Source organism: Notamacropus eugenii, chromosome 1 (assembly GCF_028372415.1).
Source record: "Notamacropus eugenii isolate mMacEug1 chromosome 1, mMacEug1.pri_v2, whole genome shotgun sequence".
In the NCBI taxonomy this organism is placed as follows: Eukaryota; Metazoa; Chordata; class Mammalia; order Diprotodontia; family Macropodidae; genus Notamacropus; species Notamacropus eugenii.
Genome location: NC_092872.1, coordinates 710,770,245 through 710,797,952, shown reverse-complemented (window position 1 = coordinate 710,797,952; position 27,708 = coordinate 710,770,245). Strand labels below are relative to the sequence as shown.

Genomic DNA, 27,708 nt, shown 5'->3' with positions numbered 1-27,708 from the left:
GTCTACTTATTATTCCTCCAACATGACATTCCATTTCCTGTCTGTGAACTGACTTCTCCCTCTGCCTGGAATACCCTCCCCTCCAACCTCTGACTCCTAGCATCCCTAGCTTCCTTTAGGAAAGTTCCAGTGGCATCTCCTCCAGTCCCTACCCTCATCAGCTGCTAGTAACACTCCTCCTAAGGTTGCCTTTTATCTGCTCTATTTTTATCTTGTATGTTGTGGTTTTTATATGTTGTTTCCACCCCTGGAATAGAAGCACTTTGAGGGCAGGGACTATCCTTTGTCTTTGTCTCCCCTGCACTTATCATGGCATTTATCTGGAATGCAGTAAGTACTTAATATATCCTGTCAATTGTGATGTCACTGAAGGGGGAGTAAGTATAAGCTCTGGATCCTACTGCCCTTGACCCATGGAAAGATCTAAGCTAAGATGGGACATGATGTTGACACTTCTTTGTAGACCTGATATCTGAGACAGCAAATTCTGACCCTATACACACCCACCAAGAATCCCCATCCAGTTACTGCAGAGATTAAAGAATGCTCATGAAGAGGTCAAGGTATTCAGGGTAGTGGAGGGTTGTGGGAGTGTCTGGGTCCTTCGCAGGAAAAGCTTGAAGGGATGATCCCAACTCCAAGTAGCTCCTTGAACTACTCATCAATCAAGGTGCTATGTGAATATATAAAAATATATTCATAGTTATAATGATGGTGATATGTTAATGGAAAACAGTGATAACTCTAAAAATCATTAACTTTCCAACTTTATGGGATAGTGATTAACCTATTAACTAAAACATCTGAAAAGAATGCATCGGGGGAAAAAACTCAAAATGTCCCTATCATGATGTCACCACAGTCAGTATGGTGAATGGAGAAAGGCTATCCTGAGGTTTCCAGTTTCCCAAAAAGCTCTGTCAGAAAACTGCTGTGGACACAACATTTTCTAGACCAAGACAAGGAAATTGAAATTCCTTCATTTATTTGGCCACTGGGTAGCAGAGTGGAGAGAACACTGGCATCAGGAGTCAGGAAGACCTGAGTTCGAATCCTGCCTCAGATTCACTAGTCGTGTGACCTTGTGCCAGTCACTTAATGTCTCTAAGCTTCAGTTTCCTCACTCCTAAAAGTGAGAGGATTGAACTCAATGGTCTCTAAATTGAGTGAATGATGAGGTCAGAAGCAAGATTGTAAAGGGGTTTAGAAGAGAAAAAGAAAGGCAGTAAAGGCTTGCAGAGAGTGGGAAATAAGCATTTTTGTAGCACCTACTACATGCATCAGGCACTGTGCTTGACAAATATTCTCTCACTTGATCCTCACAACAACCTGGGAGGTAGGTACAGCTATTTTCCTCATTTTACATATAAGGAAACTGAGACAGACAGAAGTGACTTGCCCACAGTTAGTTAATCTCTAAGATCATATTTGAGTTCAGATCCTCTAGACTCCAGACTCAAGGGTCTACACAACAGGGTGCCCTCTTGCTACCTCTAGGGTCCCTCACCAAGCTTTTATTGCATGCCAACAGCTGTGGCTATAAATCAAAAGCACCACTAGTGCCTATTTTACATTCTAATGGCAAGGCACATATATAAATGTATGTATATATGAGATTCAAAGAAAGATGGTATGAAATAACCTCATAAACGATGGCACTAGTAGAGGGAGGGAGGGGAGAAAGAGAAGGAGAAGAGAGGAGGAGGAAGGAAGAGAAAAAGAAGGAAAAGAAGGAGGAGAAGAACAGGAAGATGGGGAAAAGGAGAAGAAGGGAGAGGAGAAGGAAAAGGAAGATGAGGAGAAAGAGTTAAAAGAAGGGAAAAGGGGGAAGGAGGAGAAAAAAGAGGAGGAAGAGAATAAGGAGAAAGACAAAGAGAAGAAGAATGATGGGGAGAAAGTCACAGGTCATATAGGGACAAAGCAGCACAGTCAGGATTTTTATTAGCACTATTATTATTATTTACTCTTTTTCCTATTAATAGCTAGCATCTTATAGTGCTATTTGCAAAGTGCTTTACAAATATGATCTCATTTTATCCTTACAACAACTCTGGGAGGTAGGTATTACTTTTATCCTCATTTTATAGATAAGGAAACTGAGGTAGACTGAGGTAGACAGAAGGTGAATGACTTGCCCAGGATGACACAGTCTGTGTCTGAGGCTAGATTTGAACTCAGGAAGATGAGTCTTCCTGATTCTAAGCCCAACACTTTATCCAGTGGGTCGCCTACCTGTCCTGTTCGATGAGTAGTGGTTGATGACAAATAAAATGGTCTGGTTGCATTCTGAGAAATAGTCTGTTGATATCTGATTTGAACAGGCTCCAGATACAGCTCTCTATGCCATTGCACCATTCTAGCCAACGGAAGTCTTCAAAAACTCTAGCCTGCACTAACTATATTCAAGGATACAAGTTTCTTGATGGATTGAGATACAACCATCCCAGCTGTCAACACATTCTGACCTCAGACCTCTAGGACTGAGACCAAGCCACCATTAACCAGCCCAGAAAACCCTTTGTAAATGAATATGACCCAATGTGACCATTCTTTTCCTGCATTTTTATATGTCCCAAATAGTAGATCGCCTCTGTATGGAACTTTGAGGCTTACAAAACCCTTTCTTCACAACTCTGAGAAGGAGGGAGTGTAGCCATCATTACTGTTATTTTCAAGATGATGAAACTATGTTTCATGTTGTCCAAGTGATTCACCCATGTTCCTATGGATGAGAACGTGGCGGAGCCAGGGGTCAAATCCTGGGTGTCTTGACTCTAAGGCCAATGTTCCTTCTTCCATACTAGGCCTTTATAGTAGATCTGTGCTCCTCAGATTGCATAATTCCCCGAATATTTCTCCAATAAACATAAAAGAGTTGGAGGCAGTGGCCATTATTTTGTGCTAGAGCCCAGTAGGCCTGGAATAATCCAGGAGATGGCCAGTCATTACTGAGTCTTTTAAATAACTCATTGAATGCATGTGCTATAAAATACGTTGTTGTCATTATTTTTAGATGAGGAGAAGACCATCATCAGCTTGTCTTTCCAGAAAATTTCAGTTAGGAGTCTGGCATGGAGGATTGATTACTTAGCCACTAGCACTGAGGTTGTCTGGTCCCAGAACTAAACATAGTTTTAACTTTAGGGAAAAATTATTGCAAGGGGGACATCGACAAGATTCCCTTCTCTTGTGTGACCAAAGAACACACGCTGTTCTGCCTACAAAGAAGAAAGTCAGGTTCAATAGAACCTTGATTTCACTAGAGGTCAATGAACCTATGGGCACAAGAATAGGATTTCACAGAGGTCCTTATAGCTTAAGTGTGTTCATCCTTCGTTGCCGAAGAAGACCATGCCATCAGAGAAATAATCACATGACTTGCACTTGATTTTGTTTTGAGTGAGGGAGGGCTGTGCAGGTCACCAGCCTCACTTCTCTTCCACAGCCATCTGAATCCAGTGACCAAATATTCATCAGGATGACTGGAGATGACCCAGAATGAGGCAATTAGGGTTAAGTGACTTGCCCAAGGTCACACAGCTAGCGAGTGTCAAGTGTCTGAGGTGAGATTTGAATTCAGGTTCTCCTGATTCCTGCACTGGTACTCTATTCACTGCACCACCTAATTGCCCCCATAGCTTAAGTAGTGCTTTGCTCTAGGCCCCAATCTTTGTGGCATGCACAAAAGTCAATCAACTTTCAAAGACTGTCATTCCATTTGGATTCCAAGGATGTGGGTTCAAATCCTGCCTGTTCCATTGACCATTTGGGCACATCACCTTATTTCTCTGGGCTTCGTTTCTTCACCTATAAAATGAGGAAGTTGGTCCTAATGACTTCTAATGTCCCTTTCAACTCTAAATTGAATCCTTTGATTTGCTTTTGTGATCATTTTCAACTTTTACTAAACTGACATCATATTGAATAGAGAGAGAGTCGGTGGCATTATTTAGCAAATGCTCAACAACACAAGACACATCATGAGCTTGAGCTGTGATTAAATTGTAGCTCCTAGTGACCTAATTACCTAATAAAAGTGACCTTATATTGGCTAACAATCAACACCTATGTCCAGTGTCAAGGATGAGACCTGGGATGGGATAAATGCTAAGGCAGAATTCCCATCTGATTGGATGTGAGGTACTTAAGGCTAAGTCCCAAAAGATGGACCTATAAATTTCACTAATGACTTTTAGGGACCATCATCTGGAAGTTCATCATCCATTTTCAAGCCTGAGGAATTGGGAATTATTTGCAGGAGAAATGGGGTAGAAAAATCAAATCTGAAAATTGGTTCCGTAGCCATTGTGATTCTGCCAGAGCCATACAGAATAAGTAGCTGAGGTTGCTGCCCAGCTAAGGATCTGGCCAGTGACTTTACAGTCATGTAACTTGCTAGTCACCCTGGGAAAGACTACCCTTTGGGGAGTGTGGCTTGGGGAATCCTCTGGGAAATTTTTCCAGGAGTCTATGTGAATTGCCAGTGGTAAACAGGGCTTCTTGGTAGAATGCTTAGGGAATCTCAATGACAGATTAAGTCAGCTAGTCACTTATCTTGCCTGAAAGCCAGAACTCTGATCTGCATATGGGCATTGGCAAAGTTGATGTTCTCACACAAGTCTGGTTTTCTCCATTTGATACTGGCACTTTCTATTCTGGAGAAACTTGTATCTTTTGTTACTTTTCTCCTCAATCCCCTTTTATGCTTCTTCTGGGGCACTCACAATTTGATGTGGGATTGTTTGATGGTTTTTAGTTGTTTTCAGTCATGTCTGACTCTTCATGATCTCATTTGGGCTTTTCTTGGTAGAGATGCTAGAACTGTTTGCCATTTCTTTCTCCAGCTCATTTTATAGATGAGGAACTGAGGCAAATAGAGTTAAGTGACTTGCCCAGGGTCACACAGTTTGTACGTGTTTGAGGTTAGATTTGAACTCAGGAAGATGAGTCTTCCTGATTGCAAGTCCAGTACTCTGTTGACTGTATCACCTACCTGTCCTGTTTGATAAGTAGTGACTGATGATAACTAAAATGGTCTGATTGCATTCTGAAAAATGGTCTGTTGGTGTCTGACAAAAATAATCAGATTAAAGGTGTTAAGGGGTTTACACTTCCTTATCAATGAACTTGATTCTTCTAGAGTCTAAATAGTTCCTTGGAGTTAGCTGCATAATGGCAGTCTCAAGACTTGGTGTTCTAGTCCTGGGCGTACCATGGATTTTCTTATTGTGCATATTACCTTATCTCTTTTTCATGAAGCATGGTACAGTGGGAAGTGTAGAGGATTTAGTGAGAAGACCCAGATTCAAATCATGTCTCTATCACACACTCCTTGTGTGACTTTGGGAAAGACATTTATCCTCTTTGGTTTTCAGTTTCCTCATCTGTAAAATAAGGGGTTTGAACTAGATGACCTTCTAGGGTCCCTTCCAACTCTAAATCTATGTTCTTAAGGTCCCATGATTTATGATCTTGTGAAGGGATATGTTTGTAAAGCCATCCGGTGTAAAGGGGATTCTATTTCACTGTGGGTGGCAGTGTGCATCCGGATGGATCTGGATTGAAGTGCTGCCTCTGAGATATCTATATATTTCTATATCTATCTATCTATCTATCTATCTATCTATCTATCTATCTATCTCTATCTATCTATCTATCTATCTATCTATCTATCTATCTATCTATCTATCATCTATCTGTCTGTCTGTCTATCTATCTATCTATGTATCTCTATCTATATCTATGTCTATATGTCAGTTGTGTGTCCATGGGCAGGTAATACTTAACCTTCAGTGCTCAAGGCAACCTCTTAAGATGATAAACAAATAAGATGCTGACCTCTGTTGGTAATGGGAGCTTTTTCATAGGGAGTTCTCTATATCACAGATAGGGTCCCTAGCCCATTCCCCAAAGAATAACTGCATGTACACTCTTGACCATACTGAGTTGTTCAGTAGGATTATTAATTGGGACCTCAGAAACACTCTAGCCCAACTCCTTCCTTTAGCAGATGAAGAAACTGACTTGTGGAGACTCAATGGCTTACCCAGTGTTGGCTGGTTAACAATCATTGGAAGCAGTATTTGAACCCACATTCTCTAGATTCACTATTCTTTCCACTGTACCATATTGTGATAATCCAATGAAATAATGTATGTAAAGGGCTTATAAACCTTAAAAAAGTACTACGTAAAACATCATGTAGAAGAAGTAACTTTGGTTAGTTGATGGCTTTATGAGCGACGCTTTGTATGGAAAAGGAAAAATCTTGCTTTTGATGAATTATTTGAAGAAGAATGCAACCCTTCCCCAAATAATAACCCTTTTAAATTTCACACTTTCTGGTCAAGAAAGGTAGAAGGGAACTCCCAAGAAGCCCCAGTGGTCCTGAGAGAACAGAAGACTTAGAGAGACAAATCCTGAGTGGAAAAAAGGCTTTTTTGTGGATGATAGCCCTGTAAGGCCTCCTTTGGAAACAGAGCAGAGAAGAGAAATGTCTTATTCTCTCTAAGATGTGGAAAAGGAAAAAGAAATCTTTTCCGAACTAGGTTCAATGGAGCAGCATGAAATATTAAATAAGTTTCAGTGAATAGGAGGTTTTTCAAAGCAAAGCCAAACTCAAGCCTATCTAAGATTTACAAACATTGGGACCTAGGCACATGGGTCTGAACATATGCACATGAGCACATGCACTCACACGTGTATATGTGTGTATACACATACACACACACACACACACACGCTCTTTCACACCTTGGGAGAGCACTTATATGGCCTTTACAAGGCTAAGTAATAAACAGTTTGTCTTCACCCTCCTATTTATAGGTTGCTTAGGGGCATCCTGCTCTTTTTGCTTCCCTTACCTGAACATAAGACAGCCTTCAGTGAGAGGCAGGACTGCAGTAAGTCTGACTGGCTAGCCACAGAATACCAGCTTTGGTTTTCCCAGTCACCAGGTCGAAGTACACAGAAGGAGGACTGATCTGCACATGTATATTTCTCCTTTGTTCCCCCTTTCTTTTAAAGTTTTCTCCTTGGTTTCTCCTTTACTGGGCTCTCTTTCTGTTTCTTCCTGCTGGTCATCTACTTAAAGTGTTTCTCTCCCATTTCACTGATGCCAGGACTTATTCCCACTACCACTGATCATCCAACTCCAAAACAAACAAACAAATGAAAACAACTAACCCCAGTCCAAATCGACGACTGTGGCATTCTGCTGAAATTCTCAGGGAACTCTTGACAAAGACAGACTAAAAAGAAGAAAGGACATGATTAGGCCCTACCTGATGCTGACTTTCAGGCTCACTTAAATGCCTTGTACTTCCCCTTCTATGTTTTGAATTCCAAAGAAGAAGGATGCACGTTTGAAGACCAGAAGGGTGAATAGGCCAGCAGATATAGCAAAGCTGGAGAAGTCAAAGGAGCGAAATGAGGAGTCCAATGGGTCCAGAGCCACAGTTTGTTACTTTGGTGAATTTCTTTGGACTTTTTTAAAAAAAAATTTAAGCTCAGTTCCTTTGGTATTTACAATTATCTTAATTCTGAGAATTCTACAAACAGAAATGTTGGAATCACTTCTGCATCTTGTCCACTTGCATCTTGTCAGAAGATAGCAGGACTCAGGATACTTCTCAGGCCTCTCTCCATCGTGGGCTAAACTGTCCCATCCTAAAAGATATCCAAAAGAGAGAAAGATGAGCTAAATCAGCCCCTCACTCCTGAACATGGCTCACCATTCCAGTGCCGATTAAATGCAGGACATTATCTCATCATAATGCCCTGCTGGCTGCATTCCCAGGAAAATTCAAACTAATCATAAAAATAGAAAGAAAAATGCAACCTAAATTCCATTCCTCTCCTTAAATGAGCGATGTGTTTGGTTTTATTTATTTTTCTGGAAGCAAAGTGGGAAAGGAAAATGAATTTCAGGGGTTAGGAAAATAAGCTACCAATAGGATAATCTAGAGCCATGACCATGTGCAGACTATACAGCTATGATGAGGAGAGTGAGGAGGTGGCTAGGCATCCCTCTTCAGACTTCTCTTATTCTTGAATCTGGCAGTATGGTCCAGGGAAGGGTGGGGGAGGAGTGTTCATTGTGGTCTTTACACACACACACACACACACACACACACACACACACACACACACACACACACACAAACACACAGTTTCTCTCTCTCTCTCCATCTCTCCCTCTCCTCCCTCCTCCTGTCCCTGTCCCTCACTCTCTCACTATTCTCTCTCCCTCCCTCATCTATCCCTCTTCTCTCCCTCTCTCTCTCTTCCTCTCCTCTCCTCTCTCATTTTCTCTCCTACCTTCTTTTCTTCTCTGACTTTACCTCTTTGTTTCTCATTTCTCACTCTGGAAGGCAGAAACTATTTTAAATATTGTCTGTAAACTTTGTCAGAACACTTGGATCATGGTGTACCCTTATTTCTCCAGAGGAAAATGACCTTCCCTATGACTGACACCCTTACTTTAGTACATGACAAGATAATTTAGAGGAGTCAAGGACCCAAAAACCACTTTAGTCCCACACTATGGCACAACTATGTTGACCCAAGTGAATACTCATGAGGTAGTCCATACTATTATTTCCCTGAATGTTTCAAAATTCTTAAAGTGGAAACCATCTGTGGGTTTGGGCCCTAAAACACAGCTTCCACATTTCTATGTTATAGCATAACCTCTATGGTGTCCCAAGCCCTGAAAACCATCACTTAGAAACAGAATAGGTTTCTCGTAGTGTTAGGCTGGAATAAACAAAGTGGATCCACCCGTTGTTCCCTTGACCCTCCCCCACACACCCTTCCACCCCACTTTGGGCATTAGGATCTCAACACTGCCATTCCCCATCACCACATTGGAATAATGGGCAATGCTAGTTGATGGCAAAGTTCTAGCTGGGCTAATTAAGCATACTGAGCTAATAACCTTCCATTTTGGGACTGGTATTATTCATAATTTAATGTATTGCTGTTGAAACATTAACCTTTCGACAACTGGCACCTTGCCCACAGCAGCCTTAGTGCTGACCATCTTTCAGTAAAATGAGTATTATTGTTAAAACAGGTATAAATCATTCATGGCTGCAGCTTTTGTGTCAAACCATACGTGAAAATAAGCAGTAAGCTGGGTAATTTATTTACCTTTTGGTGATTATTTTTTATGATTTTATGATCATATTCAATGATTCATAAACCCTGGCCCAATGCCATCTTGTAATCATTTTACCTTTTAAATACTTCTGTGGCTGTTCTGCTTTTCATCTTTAAAATTTCAGGATTGATACTAGACAACTTAATCCAGACACAAATACAATTTCATTTGAAGAAAGGAGGTGGGGGGAAATTTCCAACTCCTTCATTTGAACATAAACACAACAAATTCTCCATAGAGCCATCAGGGGCTCCCTCTTGTCACTGAATGGCACTTGCTGTGGAAAAATTGTCTTTGAAGTTGAATACACAAAGTGCATTGAATTCAGAAGAAAAGTGAGGAAAAGCAGTTAACAAGCTTCTGGTTGGAAAGATGATGGGAAAGGGCCAAAGGGGTGGGGGAAGGCCTGGAAAAACCTGGCCTTGTTCCAAGAGAATTGGAAAATGGCAAATCCTCTTCTTACCAATTGGTTGCTGGAATTCTATTACAGTCCCCAAGAAGTAAGTACATATGCCAGCTTGGGGAAATATTTGCTGCTTTCCTGACCTGGCCTTGGGCTTCTGAAGAAGTCCCTGAGAATTACCTTTTCTCCTGGTACAGAAAACTTGGAGTCAGAGGACTGAATGGCAACTAGTGAGATTTGTAATAGTACTAGGGGCCTCCTTCCATACAAAGACTCTTGTCTGTCTTTCTTTATGGCTTTTGGTATCAGCTACCATGAAGAACCAAAACCATTTAAGGTAATAATAAGCCTTTAAGGGATTGAAAGATAAAGATCAGACTTGTGGGAAAAGTAAGGGGAAGGAATGGAACATCACCATTAAAATTCTTCTCTGAGGCTGAAGTAAGCCCAGAAGGCTGGATGAAGGGATAGCACTAGAAAGCTCTCACTTTTTACACGTGTCAGCAACCCAGGTGGAAGCCCCATCAATGACTGTGGGCACTGTCACATCAACATCTGGAAAGCCGGCCTCAGGTAGATAAATCAACAAAGACCAATATCCAAGAGAACAGGCCAGGAAAAAAAGAAAAAAAGCAATCTATGCATGGTTTTTTTAGATGGTCTGAACATTCCTTTTCCTGAAGGAAAGGCCTAGATAATCTCCTGAAGCCTTCTCTACTTCCATTATTGTTGTCACTCATATTATCCAATTTGGAATTTTTTTTTTGGCTTACCTGTGTTTATCATTAATGTTGTTAAGTTCAAATGAGATTTCATTTATTTATTTATTTGGATATATTATTTATGAAATTTCTTTGTGAACTATAACATTCTTAACAAAACGCACGGTATTATTGTAGTAATTACATTGGTAATCAACTCTGCATTTATCGCATTTGTTTTTACAAAGTTGTTTACATGTTGTCTCTCCTCAGTAGACTGAACTCCTTGAGAACAGGGACTGTTTTTTGCCTTTTCCTTCTTTCCTTCCTTCCTTCCTTCCTTCCTTCCTTCCTTCCTTCCTTCCTTCCTTCCTTCCTTCCTCCCTCCCTCCCTTCCTTCCTTTCTTTCTTTCCTTCTTTCTTTCTTTCTTTCTTTCTTTCTTTCTTTCTTTCTTTCTTTCTTTCTTTCTTTCTTTCTTTCTTTCTTTCTTTCTTTCTTTCTTTCTTTCTTTCTTTCTTTCTTTCTTTCTTTCTTTCTTTCTTTCTTTCTTTCTTTTTCTCTCTCTCTCTCTCTCTCTTTCTTTCTTTCTTTCTTCTTTCTTCCTTCTTTCATTCCTTTCTTTTCTTCTTTTCTCCCTTTCCCCCCAGCTCTTAGCACAAGGGTTTAGTATGTTTTTCTGGACCTGACAACATGTATATAGTAGAAAGAGTGCTGGAGTTACAGTTAGAAAACCTGGCCCTGTCTGTTCCTTGCTAGCTGTATTTCTTATACAGATCACTTGGCTTTCCATACTTCTGCTTCCTCCCCCTTGTAAGATGAGAGAGGCCAGATTAGATGAGCTTTAGGGTCCCTTTCAGAGCCAAATCCAGTGATAGCTTTGCAGCATCAGCTTTAGGCACATGTAACTGTGATATCTACACCAGGTCTTCTTTTAATCACCCTGTGGATAGAACCTCCCACGTACACAGAGTTTATCTGCCATCTGAACCTCGTTCTAATATGTCTTCTGGCAAACCAGAACCTGGGTTTGGTGGTAAATTCTACACAGTAATCTAGGAACCCCATGGAGGGTGAGCATGGTAAGACCAGCTGGAACCTGGCAGGAAGAAAACCAAACCCAACAATTGTACCTTCTACCCTCAGAGCATTATAGGAGAAATTGTGGCTTCTCTGTTTTCTTGGGTATGCTAAAGAGCAAATTAAGAAGCAAAATCACCCAGAATAGGTAAAATTTTCCTTCAATCATGTCAGCCAGAGCAGATGTTGTCATGGAACTTGATGTTATGGATTCATTTCCTAATAGAAGGTCTAAAAGGAAAAACAATGTAAGAGCTGAAACGTGAATTGGACACATCGATAGAGTGTGAATTAGATCCAAGACAAAATATTGTGAATGGTTAATAGGGTCAGCCTAAGTGTACTTCCTGAAATATACTCTCTTGGATATGCAAATATTCAGAGAGCTGCACTGTCAAATATCTATTGTATCTTCTTATCTGTGCGTTCACAGAACTGCTCCAATTGATAACAAACGAAAAATGTGAATTAAAAAGTACTGTCACCTTAAAATAATACTTTTCTTTGAATAGTAATTTTTGTTGTAGAGGTTTGTTATTTTTGTCACACACCAGATAACTAGATTCTTAACACTACATTACTATAGAAAACAGAAAGAGGAGAAGGATAAGCTTTTTTACTTCTCACTCTTGGAAGGAACAAACCTGGAGGAATGTGCACGGGTATGTACGAGTGTGCGTGTGTGTGTGTGTGTGGGGGGGTGTGTGTGGGTGAGTTCTAGCATGTGCATGTGTGTGCTGATGAGCAAGATGATAGGCACACAGATAATATACTTAATCTCAACCCAGGGTAATAGATGAAGAGATAATGTACTGCATGAGAATGAGGAGGAAACATGGAGTAGGGATAGCATGATTGATTTCGAAACCAAGTGGGTTCAAACATGAAGTCTATTATTGGCCCTCTGTATTACTTTGGTCTAGGGATTTGATCTTCCTGGGCCTCATTTTCCACATATGTAAAATCAAGAGATTAGTCTTGATCAGTAGTTCTCAAAGTATGGTCTGGGAACCTCTGGGGGATTCCCAAGGTCCCTTTGAGGGCTCTGTGAGGGCAAAACTGTTTTCATCAAAATGTTGAAATGTTTTCATTTCTTATGCGGTTAAATGTCAATAGGTAAGGCTCATATCCATGAAAGCCCTATGTGCCCTGTTTGTTCTCCTAGGAAATTTTTCAGTTCATCACCAGCTTCAGAGATAACTTTGGTATCTTCTCATTGGCTTTTTTATTTCTAAGGATCTATGACTGGCTCTATGGAATTTCCTCCTCAAGGGTCCTCATTGCCAGGGCTCATTATGTTACTTATTTCAGGTCAATTCACAACTATCATTGTTATCATCCAGTTCTATATGCTAGTAGAGGGGGAGGATAACGGAGATAAAGGAAATCTATAGTGACTCTTTAAATCCCATCTTAGTCAATCATTTCAACTTCCACTACTGAACCTCTCACCAAAGTACTTAATAAGTAGTCAATCGGACTGACAAGAGTTTCGGTTTCTCTCCTTCCCCCTTTTCAACCTTGGAGAGAGGCGCTAATGAGCCTGCAGATGGTCAAAAGGTGAGCAGCGAGTGAGAAAGAAATAAAGAAAAGGGCCTGCATGACCGGCAAATCAGTCAACATCATCAAAAGTTGATCGTGTCTTTAGAATGGACGCTCCTCCTTCCTATGATCTTACTGACCATTTCATAGGTAGTCTAGAATTTATATACTTTATTTAATCATGTCGATTTCTCGGGGGTCAGGGGACTCATGGTTTACTTGTTTTTTTCTCATCTCTAGCACATCCGCAGCCCATGGCTCTGCAGTAATTTACCTGCACAGACCCTCATATTTCAATCTCTTCTGGTCACTTCCACACTCTCCTCATCAAATGGCAGCTGTCTCATGACCTATGCCTTCAAGACCTAGGTACAGTGATGCACTTTGGGGTGGGCTACCATTCCAGCCCACCCACTAGGTGAAATCAGAGCATTTATTTTTGAGTAGTGAAAGACGCAATGTCTCTGAGTGTGCTATCTCATCTAAAGAGGTGTTTGGTGGTGAATTTCAGGTCAACTGAGAGGGAAGGGCTGATGTCTTAACTTGCTAGGTTAGGTAGGGGACATATGTGGTAGGTTTAAAGTAGTCCTCAAATCACATGGTATAGGGAGCTGCTTGTTCTACCTGGAAACCTGTGCCCCTGGCCCTGCGATAAGCATCACTGGCTTTCCTCTCATGTCTGTTTACTTTATGGAATGATACTGGATAGTCATTCATTCATTTCACAAATATCTCTTGAGTTATTGTACAAGGCATTAAGCTAGGTGCTGTAAGCTGAGCTGTTCTCCAAACTCAGGACACCCACCAATTAGAAGTTGTGCTGAGAGACTTCATTGGGTCTGGGGTCTCCTCCTTTAGTATTGGTCATGCCCCTCATGGGATGCTTGTTGACTCTCTCTCTTCCATCGATCTCCCACCTTACATCCAGGAAGTCTTCGTATGTGCTGGCATTTTTGCACTTTATGAGTAGCAAGGAGTCATTTGAACTGTCCATCTGTTATACCTCACTCTCACCTTGTGATGAATTCACTTACTTTCAAGACCTTTTGTTTCCCCAGTGATATTCTTTATGCCACTTCTTGAACACAGAACCTCACAGGAAATATCCTGGAACCTAGGTATCTTTGCCATTTCCCTTTGGGCCACCTGAAATTTTGATTCCTTAGGGGCTATGGTATTCAAAGATACATATTCATAATCTTTGTACCCTCAGCTGACTTTCTAAAATTATAGGCTACAGATGATCAGATCATGGATATAGACATTCATCCAAGGAAGGAATTTCCATACTGGGAGTTGCTCCATGGATGAAATCACAGGACCAGATTTATATCCCAAAGACATCAAAGAAAGAGGAAAAGGTCCTATGTGTGCCAAACTACTTATAGCAGTTATTTTGTTGTGGCAAAGAACTGGAAGCTAAGTGGGTGCCCATGAACTGGGGAATGGCTGACCAAATTAGGGCATGTGTAATGGAATGAAAGAGTGTGGTGCTGCCAAAAGGAAAAAGAAAAAAGAAAGTTTCAGAGAAACCAAGAAAGACTTGCATGATTTGATGCAGAAGGAAGGGAGCAAATTTAGGGTGAGAGAACCATTTATTTTATTTTAAGTTTCTAGGAATCTTGAATGCCTTTTGCTTGCAAGGACTCTCAACTCCATATAAGTCTAAGGAAGTTTATAAGTCTTTGATGGGGAGACAGAGGCTCATCCCTGAGGAAAGAGAGTTAGTTTGATTATTTATGTGGTCAGATATGAGTCTTTATTTTCTGTTGGGTGAAATTTGATATAATGTTAGCCTGAGTGTTTACATGAGACCTGGAGACCCTTCATCTTTGTATAAAGACCAAAGTTTCCTAAGGGAACACCTGTGTGGAGAAAGGACTCAAAGAGAGTGATTTATGAGAATACCCCAAGATTGAACCCAGCTTCAGGTAAACCTAGAACTTTCTTTGGTTTTTAACTTACCTCCAAATTCTCAGGTAGAATGGATAGCATTCCAGACTATCTTAGCCTCCCTTCTGAAATAAATCTAGGAATTCTTCTTATGCAGGTCCATCCACCCTGACTCCCTTTCTTATTTCCAACATTCCTTCCTAATTCCCTAATTCCTGATTCCAACATTCCCCCATCCCCCAACCTAATTCTTCTCCAATAAGGAGAAACATTGTACTGCCCAGGAGTGGAAGCGGGTGAAAGCTCATAGCGCTATGGTTCTAACAGAGTTAAAATTGAGGTTTCTAATTGCTCTCTTGAGGCCTTATTAGTTGTTGATTAGCTCCTTTTGGGAACTGCATCAAATCTACAACAATAATAAACACTCACTTCACTGGAAACTTGGGACCAGACCTACCTGCCCTGCAGCCCAATGCCTCGACAGTGGCCAGGCTGGGTGGAATTGGAAATGGAAACATGTTTATTTTAGACTCACTTTCCCCATTTTGGAAGTCTCCATCTCCCCTCCAGATTGTGTGGTTCAAAGCCTGTGGAATATTTAGCATGCTGATTCAAGGTTGCCTGAGATTCTTTGCTGGTGGAAAGAGCCTCCATCACTCTGTTCTAGTCTCCAAATGGAGATCTGGCAATATGTTTCTTAGTTCTGAGGGGTTGGAGAGCATCAAAGTGTGATGTTCAATTTGGGCCCTTATCTGGAGACTGCTCTTTCTACTTCTCCAGTATCTGTTAACAAGTCCCAGAGATTTGGCTCAATCTGCTATGATCTTCAAACAGGTAACAGACAGTTTCACTCTCCCCAAACCATCAGGGGTCCAAGAAATAGAACAAAATTGTTTCCAGGTGAATAGGTAATTTTCTAGACTCAATGACTTTCTAGGTTATCTTGTTGGCAAACTAGATGGATCAATGCATGTTTGCCATGGTTAGCCCTATGCATAAGCAGAGTAAGTGGCTGCCTCCATAGTGTGAACCGATGGACACAGAACTTAGGATATCTGACTCCTGGTTGGACAACAAAGATAGATCATCTTTTCCAAAAAGCCTCTACCACCACCATCACTATTATGGCTACCACTATCACCAGCACAAAAAACTCAAAAAACCATATAGTGCTCTAAAGTTTACAAAATGATGCACATAAATATATACATACATACACGCATATTATATATATATGTGTGTATGTATAGATATCTCACTTTTTAGTCTTACAACAACTTTACATGATGGTAGGTATTATAAGATAACAATAAATATTCCTTTTTACAAATGAGGAAACTGAGAGTTACACAGCTATTATCAGTGTAAGTATCTGAATCTAGGTCTTTTTGAATTCAAAACATACAAGAATACAAAGTGTTATATGTATTCATTCTCAAGCAGCTAGATGATACAGCAGATAGAGACCTGGATCTAAAATCAGGAAGATCTGAATTCTGATTTGACTTCAGACATTTATGAGCGGTGTGACCTTGGAAGAGTCATGATTTGTGTACCTCAGTTTCCTCATTTATAAAATGGGAATAATAATAGCATCTGCCTCTAAGGGTGGTTGTGAGGTTCAAAGCAGACCATATTTATAAAGCACTTTGCACACCTTAAAGTGCCATGTAAATGCTAGCTATTATCATCATCATCATGACCATGACCATGACGATGACCACCACCACCATCACTACCACCATCATCATCATCACCATTACCACCACCACCACCACCACCATCATCATCATCACCATCACCACCACCACCATCATGATCATCACCATCACCACCACCATCATCATCATTGTCACCACCATCATCACTACCACCACCACCATCATCATCGTCACCACCATCATCACCACTACCACCACCTCCATCATCATTATCACCATCACCACCACCATCATCAGCCCTAGAGAAGTTCACTAAAGGAAGACCATTGGAGAAATGATTCCCCAGTGAGAGGGCACAAGAATGGACACAGACTAAAGAGACACAGAGCCATTGCCCTACAGGCCCTTATTATCTAAAAGAACATGATAGAACAATATGAAAACAACTACATCTAAGGTTGATTTCTCTCACAACTTTCATCCTCAGCTTTACCATGCTGCTCAGCCTTTCCTCAGCCTATATTGTTTGCTCCGTGGGGAATGAGAAGAGAATAATGGGTGAGAGAGGGAGGAAAATGCTTTGGAGACAGGAGTCCGGGGTCAGAACTGACTACTAATATATGGATTTGTTTTTTTAATTTTTCTCATTTCTTCTGTTTATTTTTTTAAGTTTCAACAACATTGATACTTTCCAACCAAAGACCCTGCTAAACTCTTCAATACAAAATAATGGCACTTCAAGATTTGCAATGTACTCTACATTTTCTCATTTGATTCTTATAACAACACTGGGAAGTAGGTGCTATCATCACCCTCATTTTACAGATGAAAACCATGCTGAATGGCTTGCCTAGAGTCACACACTAATAGGTGTCTGAGCTAGGGGTTGAACCGGAATTCGGTGTTTCTTGCTCCAGTCTCTATCCACTGGCTGTCAAATCCAGATAGAAGTAGAGGCCACTAAACCATAAATAAGAACCCCTGTGGGTTGTATGTTGATTTAGAAAATCACATATTAGTGCTATCTGTGTAATATTGTATTTTTATTTATTTTGTTAAATATTTTGCAGTCACAATTCAATCTGATTCAGGCCGTACTTGGAACATCATAAGCCTCATGGAGCCCTGGGTCTCTGTTGGATACCTTTTATTTTACCACTTTTGCCTACACAGGTACATTCCCCCAAAGGCAGTCAAATCCATTCAAGTGGTTACGACATAGGATATCACTCTTTACATCTGTAGTTTACTAGTCATTACAGAAAAGGAAGTCATGTACTTTAATTTTAATACTTTTTCCTTTCATTTCTAAAGTTGAACCTCAGAAAAGAAATGCTCTCTGACTTAAAAAAAATCCTATCCAGATATGACCTGTTCCTCTTTGTGGCTTCCAAAGCTACCCTCTCTCCCCAGTCCTAAGAGAGAGAAAAATGCAGTCTGAGAGAAAACTAAGGAGGGAGGTATATAGAATTAGAAGCAAAGATGAAATGGAAAGGAAAGGAAAGGGTAAGATAAAAGGGAGAAGGACAGATAGATTTAAGTGCAATGAATTATGTGGCCAGTTTTCTTGTGAGAAATTAAAAATAGTGGGGAAAGGGCAGGTATTTTTCTTAACATGTCTAATGGAGGACTGACCAATGATGAGTCAGTCTTTGGAACATGTATGGATTTGCCCTTCTGGGTGGTTTACATTGAGCATGAATGTGTACTCCCTATCTAGTTCCAATCCAATATATGACTTGAGGGCTGTTACTGTGTAAAGATGAAAAGTCTTCTAATTGGCTGTTGGGATGGATGACTCATGGGGTCCTGAGCTAGACCTGAGTGTATATGCAAAAGCTCCTCTGTTGGTGTTCTTTCATTGCTCCTACCTGCTGTTGAATGAAGCATAATTATGGAGCTATTCAGTGGGGAAGGAGTAGTAAGCTCCATTCTCCCAGCTAGTTTCCTTTGTTTCTTTTGTATTTATTTTTTCCTGATTTTAAGTGGATGAGTATTCTAAGATGCAAGTGCCCAGGGGACTAGGAAATCCATCAGAGTCATCAGAGATTCCACTGGCAACTAAATGGATTGATGGGTGATAACAGAGTGATGTGGCCCATGATTAAGTGATTGTGAACCACTGGTGATAAAAATGCTAGTTCTAGTCTTTGGAAAGGCATTGATTCTCAGAGCCCAGAAGAAAGGCGTGCCTAAGGGGAGCTTCATGAGGATTCTATGAAGGGAGAAACAGACTTCCAGGGCTGGGAGTCTTGAGGTCTACATTGGCCCCACTCAACAGTGTGCTTGAATACTTTGGTTCTTAAAGTTTGAGCCCACTCCCTCCACTGCCTCCTTCCCCAGGAACCCTGTGTGTAGAAGGGGAGAGTGTCAGGGAATTGTTTTGTAACTACCATTTTTCTACCTTCTCAGTAAACCCTTTATCTAAAAGCTAATGGAATACAACTGATTCTGATTGATTATAGGAACATACTGGGTAGGAGTACATGAACAACTGTACTAGAAACTCCGGTGCCTTAGGGTTCTTACTCTTATAAGCCTGATGGAAGCAATGGTCATCCCCCACTGGGGGCCCAACCTTCAAGTTCTAGCATCCACCTGAGGAAGAGACCCTGGGGGGAAGTACCACAGATGAATAGTGACAAGGGAGGCCAGGGCAATCTTAGGGAAGGCTATTTATTTCGCAGTTTTGCCTAATCCAATTTTTCCATAATCCAATTCCAACTCACCTAGCTCTGAAGAGGTGACCTGAGGTGATCTGAGGTCACCAGCCCCAGGTCCTGACTGCAGGGGAAGAGGAAGATGCCTTTTCCTGTCTACTGACCAGAATCATTACGCACACTGGCAACACTTGATATTCCCCAGGCCTGGCCTATTGCAGTAGCTACGGTGATGTAACTATCATTGTCTTTGATTTTTCACAATTTGTCCTTCGTCTGAACACATATAGGCACACATGCAAAGTAGAAGGACAGCATTAACACTAATAATAACTGTATGGAAGTGTTATTATAAACATGAATGAAATTAGAACTCACAAAGGAAGACTGTGAGATATGAAACAAGTTAGGAGAGAAGATAAACGAGGGGGAATGGGAGGAAAAAGGAGAAAGAAAGAAGGAAAAGCAAGGAAAGGGTTGAAGGAGGGGGAAGGAAGAGAGGAAGAGGCTCTACATTTAAAGGGAAACACCACATCATACAAGTAAGTTTTTTCTCATGTCCTGAAGGGTCATGCACTGGCAAAAAAATTGAGTGAGCTCTAGTTGAAGGTTAGTAGAAGGCCTGGGGAAGAACTAATATATCTTCCAGGTGCCGTAAAATTGCTGCCTCCAAGAAATTAAAAATTGCATGCCATGGTACACATGGGCCACATCTATCCACACCCATGTCCATATTACAGCCTGGAGAATGAAGCATTATCAAAGGTGTTGCTCTAATGAGTGTAATTATAATTAAGTAAGAACACGCCACAGGGTATAATCATGCATGCCTACCAGATGAACTGTTTGGAAGAGACCAACAGGAGATCGTCTTCAATGCACAGGGGTGCTACCAAAGGGAGGGTATGAAGTGGAATCATCTGTGGATGACAGGTAGGTATTGATCACTGCCACAGTTGTGATGTCATAGGAAGACTTTGAAGGCAGGAAAACTCAAATCTAGCAGCTGTCTGAAGAACAGATATTATTTCCAAAATTGTGTGTGTGTGTGTGTGTGTGTGTGTTTGTGTATGTGTGTGATATGCTTCTGGTCTTCTTTGAGAGGATGATTAAAAATTGTAGTGTGGTTGTCTCATAGTAATGCTCATTTATACACATGTGCGTATATATTTGCACAGATATTACATTATGTACATGTACGTATATGTATTACACTCACATTGATAATCAGTTACCAATCCAATCCAGTCCAGTCCAATTCAAGAAGTACTTATTAGGTGCCTATGTTCAAGGCACTGTGTTAGAAACAGCAAAGATCAAAATGAAATGGTCCCTGACCTGGAGGAGCTTACATTCTATTGGGAAAGAGGGCCAGAATACATAAGCAGGAAAGTATTTGGATGGTAATTGGAGGAGGTAGAGAATACCAACAAGCAGGGGCATGAGGAAAGGCTTGACTGACTCTAAAAGGAAGCTTGGGATTCTAGGAGACATAAGGGAGGAGAGAGGATTTTCTAGGTGATCAGGATTGCCTATGTGAAGATGTGTAAGTCAGGAGTGGGGAACCTGCAGCCTCAAGGCCACATGTAGCCTTCTAGGTAGGTCCTCAGGTGTGGTCTTTTGACTGAGTCCAAGTTTTACAGAACAAATCCTTTATACTAAAGGGTTTTATTCTGTGAAGTTTGGATTTAGTCAAAGGGCCCCACTTGAGGACCCAGAGGCCACATGTGGCCTCAAGGCCCCAGTTCCCAAGGGCTATCACAGAGAAAGCCAAGTTGTTTTTTTCCCCAACAAACTCATCCATTTTTTCTCCCAATGGTCTCATCACAAGTTGAGTACAAGGAATATGACAGCTGGAGAGCCAGGGTACTCCCTTGCATTCTGGAAATGTCAGGAGAAATTGTGCAAGGTCTCCAGTACATTGGATGGACCCACTGAGGTGCATTAAGGAGAGAGCGCGAACAAGGCTTGCACAGGACAGGAAGGGGATGCTATCTGTATCATTGGATGGAATTTCCAAATCGATGAGGTGACACAGATCCATTTGGGTAGCAATGAACTGTAACTGTAACTATCTGTCTAACAACTGGACCATCCCTCCTTGCTCTTTTATTCCATGCCACATGGTAGACTCCTGCAGAAGACTGATCGGCAGGGACCAATACCTAGCTGTGGAGACTGGAGGATCACAGGGTGAGAGCTGGAAGAAGACTGAGTGTTTATCCAGTTCAGTTGCCTCATTTTACAGATGAAGAAGACAAGGCCAAGGGAAGTTAAGTGACTTGCCTAAGGCTACACAGGGAGTGAATACAGCTAACCTCCTCCTCCTCCTGAGTGCTAACATTTTATAGGGCTGATGATGCGCCAGGCACTGTGCTGAGTTCTTTATCATCTCCTTTGATCCTCACAGTAAGTGCTATTTTTATTCCCATTTTACAGATAAAGAAACTGAGGCAGATAGAAGTTAAATGACTTGTCCAAGTCCACAGGGGGAATGACCAGCAGAGGCAGGTGTTTTAGTACCTCTGACTCCAAACCCGAGGTTTTGTTTCCTGAGGCAACAAGGATAAGTCTGGAGGGAATTAGAAAGGGGGAAAGGTTTTTTTCTTAAATGTCAAGGATGTGTTTTGCCTACTTTGACATTTTGTCTAGGCCCTGCCCTCCCCACCCCAGCTGCTTGCTCCTTTGGTCTCCACTCAAGGTTGCCAAGAGTGAGTGGTTGTAAGGGAAGATGCAGTCTAATTATGGTTCTGTGGGGGCACACCCAGCTAGCTATTGGTCACAGAATTGCCTTTTTTGCTCATTTCAACATCACGCCACTAGCTCACATGGTATATTAGACATACAGGACCAAAACTACATATGCACAAGCCAACCAAGACACATCTCTGACCCATAGGGTGGGACTAATTCAGAACTCTTGTCTAAGAGGAGCAGCATGGGGGTGGGACTTGGGGATGGACCAGAAAGTCCTGGTCCAAATCCTATCTTCCACGCTTAACTAGTCTGCAAACACAAGTAAGTCCCTTATAGTGCCTCAGTTTCCCTAACTGTAAAATGGGAATAATAATGCCTGTTGAAACTGCCCCACAGGGTTGTTCTGAGGCTCAGATGAACTAACCAAAGAAAGGGTTTAGCAAGCTTTAGTTACACTAAATAAATGATAGTTATGATAAGAGACTCAGTGACAGCTCTAGACAAATAAACGGTTACTTTTTTGCTCTATATTTTAGGCAAATCACTTGTGCTTAGTTTGTCTCAGTTTCCCTATTAGTAAAATGGAGACAACAGATCTTTTTTTTTTTTTTTTACCACTTTATATATACTAGGCAGCACCTAACAGGATATCAGATCCCAAAACTATTGTAAATGAACAGGAGAAGGAACTATAAGGTTGAACTTCAGTTGGTCTATGGGGAAAGAGGTTTTGTTCTATATCTTTCTTGTCCCCTCTGTTTCTCTGTATTCCTTACCACCTCCCTACTCCCCAGTCCATTAATTCCCTCCTTTCAACACAAGTAGCTAGGAAGTTCCCTCAAGGTCTTTGGATGGAAGGTATGTAAGAGGCTGGCCACATCATATTTAAAAATAACTTCATACATAATTACTTTATAATTGAGCATTTTATCTCAGAGTTTACTGGAGACTCCTTATACTGCCTGAGTCTCCAAGGCAAATTGCCTCATCTCTTCACAAATCTCATTGCTCTGGGAGCAATGGATAGGTTCAGAGCAGATATTTACCTATAGAGTATAAGGAGCCAGTGAGAGCCAAGAAAGATGAAGAAAGAACTGGAAGAAGTAGAAAAAAGCACATCCTTGCCCCCTGTGGCATGAGCCCAGCTCTTCTGCTAAAAAGCTGATGTGTAAATAGCAGGGGCAGAGGAAGAGGATGGGGAGTCGGGAAAGGTGAGACAGTTTATTGGTTAGCCTCCAAAGAGAATTAAAAATTCCCATGGAAGAGAAACAGCTAAAATTAAAAAAAATATATTCTTATTTAAAAATTCAGCTGAAGCCTTATAAAAACACTCCACCCCCATTCGAACTTGAGACTTTCCACTCAGTATGAATTTCACTCTGGTGGTCACTGGCAGGATGAACGTCAGATGTTCACTAGGCTATAAAGAGGATACTCACAAATAAAATGCAGCACACAGCCTACCCTCATAACATGCTCTAATTTCCTCACTGACTCAAGTTACAAAGACAGAAAGCTCATTCATTTGACAAAAGCCAAGACCCTACTATGGGCAAAGGGATTATTCTTTGTTGTGAAGTATTCAAAGATGTCTAAGATGCAGTCCTTGCCTTCAAGGATCCTATAGTCTAGCAGGGGATAAATACTTTTCAAGCAAGGAAGTATATAAGTGTTCTATGAAGAGTACAAAATAAGAACTAAAGGAATTTCAGAATAGAGAGGAAGAGAGGATTCATTGCCAGCTGAAATGGCTGATGAGAGTAGTATGAGGATGGTGGTGTTTGAGTTACACCTTTGTAGTGGGTGCCCTTTTCTTCCTTGTATCCTGAAGGATGGATAGGCCAGAGGCAAAGATGGCACAGGAGCCTGTCATAGGCAAAGACACAAAAGTGGGCAAATCTAACATGCTTGGAAAGAAGTAAATAATCCACATAATCTGCATTATGGGATTCCCTCTCATTTGTTGTGGAAGACTAGGATGGACAGGTTGATTGGTGTCAGATTGTAACAGTGTCCACTACCTAGTTAAGGAGTTTAGAATTTAATCAGAAGACAATGGGAATCCACTGGAAGTTTTTGAGGGGAGAGAGAATTCATGATAATAGTGATATATTACTCTAGTTGTTTGAAGCAACTCTGAGAGTCTACTTCAAAACTGTCATATTGCAAAATTGACAAAAATGGAAAATGACGAGTGTTGGAGGTCCTGTGGGAAAACAGGTACATTTATATGCTAGTGGTAGAGCTACAAATTAGTTCAGGAAAGCAATATGGAATCATGCCTCCAAACTGTTGGCCTAGTAATGCCTACTAGTCCCCTAACCCAAAGTGATCAGAGGGAGAGGACAAAGGACCCAAATGTACAAAAATATTTATAATATTTTTTTTGTAGCATCTGAAAACTGAAAACTGAGGGGTATGCCCATCAACCAAGGAATTATTTTATATGAATATAATAGAATGTTATTTTGCCATATGAAATGACAAAGGGGGGGGTGTTTCAGTGAAATCTGAGAAAACTTGCATCAACTGATACAGAGTGAAGTAAGCAGAACCAGGAGAACAATTTATATAATAACAACATTGTAAAAGGAAATAACTTTGAAAGACTTAAGAATTGTGATCAATGAGATGACCACCCACAATCCGAGAGGGCTGAGAATGAAACATCCTACACCTTTTCTAACAGAAAGGTGATAGACTCAGGGTGAAGATTGAGACAGATGTTTTTTTAGGATATGGACAATGTAGAAATTTTTTTCTGCCTGATTTTGCACATTTGTTATAAAGGTTTTTTTTTTTTGTTTGTTTGTTTGGTTTTTCAGCCCTGGGTAAGAGAAATAGGAGGAAGAACCAAAATCAATTTTTGTTAGTTGAAAAAATAAAATAGATTAATTTGGTTGTAGCAGATAGCATAAATTGGAGTAAGGGCAAGCAGGAACAGAAAGTAAGAAAAGGGTGTGAGTGACATTTAGATGTAAGGACTAACAGGGATTGGTGACTGACCAATAATGTGGGAAAGGAAAAGGAAAGGAACGAAGGAGGGAGTCAAAGCTCATACAGCTCTCAGGTTTTGACCCTGGCTCATTAGAAGACTGGAGATACTGGCAGTTTGGTGGTGCAGTGGGTAAAAGTGCTGAATTTGGAGTCTTAGGAGGACCTGCATTTAAATTTTATCTCACACACTTAGCAGTTGTGGGACCCTGGGCAGATAGTTAAACCTCTTTCAGTCTCAGTTTCCTTATCTGTAAAATGGGGATAATGATAGAACCTCTTTCACAATTCACATAAGATAACGCATATATAATGACTTGCAAACATTAAAGCATTGTTTAAATGTTTTTATTATGACTTGTTATTATACTTGAAGAATACAGACCCAGAGACCAGGGTTTGGCTTTGTGGACGTCAAGTATGCTTATAAAGCAGTAACATCTACAAGAAATCATAATTAGTTGTAAAATAATTCCCCATTCTGCCATTTCAGCTCTGGGAAGATCACATTTTGGGGTGAAGAAGGTTGATTGAAAGGTGGGTGAGAAGTGGGAAGGTTGTAGACTTCTGGAGGAGCAAACAGCAGGGGTGGCTACCTCCTTTCAGCCTGGGTCGGGGGAAGAGAAGAGGCTTTTGGAGGAGTCCTGCCTCGCTTGAACCCATTGCCCTCTTTTTTCCTAGTAGTTCTCATCTCCATCTTCTTCAGACAAAAGGAAGACAACGGATGTGGTTTTTGAAGCTGTTTTTGGTGATGGCTAAGCATTACCAAATTCAAGGAAAAGCTGCTGTAAGAGAAAAATGGGGCCCTTGCATCTCAGACCTCCGATTCCCACCGTCTTTTAAAGACGGGGGCCAACACCTCCTTGAAATCTGCCTGTAAGGAATTAGCCTGAAGTAAAAGTAGGTGTTTATCTCAAGTCATTGCCTCAAATCGCTGGCTACCTGTTGGAAGAAGGGAGTGATCGATGCAAACTGAAGCAGCCACGCGTGAGCTGTTACACAGCGGTTAGTATTGATCACAGCTAAAGGCTGCCGATAGGAATGCGAAGCGAACTGACAGGCAGAGAAGAGGGGAGGAGGAAACAGCCTTCGCTGGTGGCAGCCATACAGAGGAAGCCGATAAAAAGTCAATTCCACTTAACTGAATGGCTGCTAACGAAATATTTTGGGGGCCGGAGCTTTGCCAGATAGCAGCTGAAGTGTCTCTGTTCCGGAACTGAGACATCAAGTCTGTGCTGTGCATCGACAGGTGAGATAAAAGAGAAGCTGGTGATGGATGGGGGAGCAGGAAGGTTCCTTGGGTCCATGCGGGGTCACTGTATTTTGCTGAGCTAAGTTGAGGGACAGTCAGTGGCCAGATAGTCAAAGACAGGAAGGAATAAGAGAAGGACCAGGGTAGGATTTGGAAGACCATCATAGCTGAATTAATTTTAATTACAGGCCCCTTTCCTCTGGTTTTACTCAAGGCAAATCCAAAGCTAATGGCTTTTTGGAAAGTTGCACCATCTGCTCAAAGAGAGATGTTCCTGGAGTCTAACCCAACCGTAGAAATAGCCTCTCATATTCTTCTCCAGGTCTATAGCTATTTAGGCTGGACACATAGAGGAAAGAGACAGTGGCAATCGTTTCTACCACCCATGTGACCCTCATGAGACTTTCTCTAAAGAATTCTCTTCTCCATACTTCACTTTTGCTTCCCTACACACTTTGTTAGTTTGTCATTTCAGTCATGTCTGACTCTTCGTGATCCCATTTGGGGTTTTCTTGGTAAAGACACTGGAGTGGTTTGCCATTTCCTTCTCCAGCTTCTTCATTTTACAGGTGAGAAAACTGAGGCAAACTGGGTTAGTTAGTGTCTGAGGTCAGATTTGAACTCCGGTCCTCTTGATTCCAGGACTGGCACTCTATCCACAGTGCCACCCAGCTGCCTGGATTTTTCAAGATCCAACTGAAATTCCATCTTCTTTTGGGGGGTAAAGTAATAAGTGCCCTGCCACAGGAAGGAATGTTGTAGTGGGGACACTTCTTTGGGGGAGGGAGTTGGATCTTGAATGTTCCTTTCCAACTCTCAAATTTGATGACCATAAGCAGGGCAGTCTCTACTTTCTTTGAATCCCTATAGTTTCATATGAGCTGTAGCACTCATCTGACAATTAACTATGTACTTGTAATCTTGCATGGTGCTATTGAATACTTATTTACTTCTTGTATTGCAATCTAGCCCATCTTTCCATTCGTAAACATTTATTATTGATATTTGACTTTTCATACTTTTAACAATCTCTCCTCAGAGCAGGTGCTGATAATAAGGGAGTGACAGATAGCTCTACCCCTACCCCACTCAAATTTCATCCCTCTGCACAGGAGGAACCCCAAACAGCTTTATCCCTCCTATTCCCTTTTGGAGATCTTTCTAGAAACAACCATACGATAATTTAAATAACTTGGCCCAGATACCCTGGACAAAGATGGATGAGGCACGAATAGAGAGAGAGGAGCTCTGTAATCAGTGGGAGGCACATCACCAGTACGCTGGGTAAAGGAAGGAATAAATGGGACTAAGTCTTCATGAACTGTGGTTTTTTTTTTTTTTTTGAGGGAATGATTATGGTACTCAGATAATAATGACAATGTTGTTTTTGTCCATTTTCAACGAAGATCACTGACGTCACAGGGGGATGTCTTTACTGGCGAGTGAATTGGATTTAAGTGAGTCTGAGTTGCACAAAGTCACCCTCACTCTCTCCTTCAGAGTCATCAAAGTCCAGTGACAAGACAAGAGTCCAGATGACCATCAATGCCCCAGGATGCTGTGGATGACCTTGGTGTCTTTGATGTCGGACCAAGCTCTAAGCACTCCACAGTGCCTGCTTCAGCCACCTTCATAGTCGTTGGAATAAATTATTCTTATCCACA

General features: G+C 41.2%; 2 long non-coding RNA genes across 2 annotated transcripts in view; one reads left to right on the top strand and one right to left on the bottom strand.

Moving 5' to 3' along the window:
• Positions 1-397: 397 nt before the first annotated feature.
• LOC140521443 (uncharacterized) lies at positions 398-27,708 on the top strand. Its single transcript, XR_011972934.1, has 4 exons — positions 398-563; positions 25,286-25,329; positions 25,477-26,041; positions 27,545-27,708. It is a non-coding gene; the product is annotated as an uncharacterized lncRNA (long non-coding RNA).
• The window catches only part of LOC140521445 (uncharacterized), a 194,809-nt gene continuing 174,682 nt past the window's right edge, over positions 7,582-27,708 (bottom strand). Inside the window, exon 3 of the long non-coding RNA XR_011972936.1 lies at positions 7,582-7,668. This is a non-coding gene — a long non-coding RNA (uncharacterized lncRNA). The remainder of the gene's footprint in view (positions 7,669-27,708) is intronic.